The sequence below is a fragment of the Ornithorhynchus anatinus genome, chromosome 7 (genome assembly GCF_004115215.2).
Source record: "Ornithorhynchus anatinus isolate Pmale09 chromosome 7, mOrnAna1.pri.v4, whole genome shotgun sequence".
NCBI classification, from domain to species: Eukaryota; Metazoa; Chordata; class Mammalia; order Monotremata; family Ornithorhynchidae; genus Ornithorhynchus; species Ornithorhynchus anatinus.
The window spans coordinates 54,674,548-54,676,203 of NC_041734.1; the positions used below are offsets into that span (position 1 = coordinate 54,674,548).

The 1,656-nt window shown below is 47.2% G+C and overlaps 1 non-coding gene across 1 annotated transcript; it reads left to right on the top strand.

Annotated features, from left to right (window-relative positions):
• The first annotated feature begins 483 nt into the window (after positions 1-483).
• LOC114813373 lies at positions 484-621 on the top strand. Its single transcript, XR_003761094.1, has one exon. It is a non-coding gene; the product is annotated as a small nucleolar RNA SNORA7 (small nucleolar RNA).
• The last annotated feature ends 1,035 nt before the right edge of the window (positions 622-1,656 follow it).

A 1,656-nucleotide genomic window follows, 5' to 3' on the forward strand; every position in this document is an offset into this window, starting at 1 on the left:
TATCTAGTGGTTTTAGGTGGAGCTAGAGAGGCACAGAAAAACAGGGAAAGGAATGCAAAAAAATGATAGAAGATGAATGGACAAGGGAAAAAAGCAAGAGATGTGTAAAAGGGGTGATGGAGAAGGGGAAGCAGGAAGAGATGTAGAGCTAGGGTTGGCGGAAAGCACCATTCCCTCCTCCTCCACCATCCTCTGATGCCCAGAGTGGGACAGGGGGAGCCCAGCCACAGAAGGTCCATCTCCATGGTCTTGCAGTGGTGGTCAGTCCTGCCTCGATCAAGCAGGTGGTGGTAGAGAAGCAGCATGGCATAGTAGAGAAGCAGCATGTGGTAGAGGATAGAGCAGAGATCTGGAAGTCAGAAGGCCATGGGTTCTAATTCTGGCACTGCCACTTGTCTGCTGTGTGATTTTGAGCAAGCCACTTCACTTCTCTGGGCCTCAATTCCCTCATCTGTAAAGTAGGGATTGATATCCCCAACACTTCCCCTCTCAGGGTCGTATCTGGAGAGTTTCCAGTACTCTACCACTCTCAGCTACAGGAGGGAGAGTCAAGCAGAGGCATGCCCACTCCATTCCTAGCTTGGGCAGTGGCTAGCGAGTGGAAGGCAATCTGCTACAAGTCAAAACTTACCTGGGCTGGGCAGCAATGGTATGGGAGAGAGTCGAGGGTGGAGACTCAAGTTTACTGCACCGAAAGAGGCCATGGTAAACCAGTTTCACATTTTTACTAAGAAAACTCTGTGGATTTATTTCTAGAACAATTGCAGATGGAGGTGGGGCATTCTGGGAAAGGAGGTGTCCATGGTGTCTCTTTGGGTGGAAATGACTCCACAGCATAAGACAAGACCCCATGCTTAGTATAGTGCCTGGAACATAGTAAGCACTTTACAAATACCACAGTTTGTCACTAGAAGGGTCTCCTGGGGGTTTCTGACTCAGCACCTCCATCGCAGAGAGGCTGCTCCAGAAACATCTGGGGATCAGGCTAGGAAGTAGCCATTTGAGCCCCTGGGACCACAGGAAGGGGGAGAGTGGAGGGAGAGGTTCTATAGTCTTTAGCACTTCCCAGTTGCTGCTTTTGGCCAGTGACTATCATCAATCCATCTATCAATCGATCACCCAGCCACAAGAACTTAATAAATTCCACTATTGTCACTATATCCTCCCAGCCAGTCCCTCATTATTATGCACTCCCCACCACTGTATATATCAAATCACGTACTATGCAATTTAAGCATATAGCCATCTTTTCATTCCTTTTTTTCTCCAGGAGTAAGTCATTTTGTGTCCATCTCCCCTGCTAGGTTTTTAAATACTTGAGAGCATCGATCTTGTCTTCTATCTCAGTTGTACTTTAACAAGTGTTTGATACAGTACTCTGTACATGGCAGACAATGAATTTTCATGATTTACTAATTGATCTCACAATAGCAAACAGTGACTGGACACTGGATAGGGAAATAGCTTTCGCCAAAAGAGCGTGTGAGATGGAGCCTGTACACACAATGGCTGCTTCACATAAGCCACCAACTCAAGAGTGCAGCCCACCCAAATTCTATTCCCAAACTTGTCCCCGGTGATGTTCTGTAATGTCAGTGGCTGAGAAGGAAGTAGAGAGGACCTAGGATGGGATGTGATGTGGTTATTTGCCCAGAT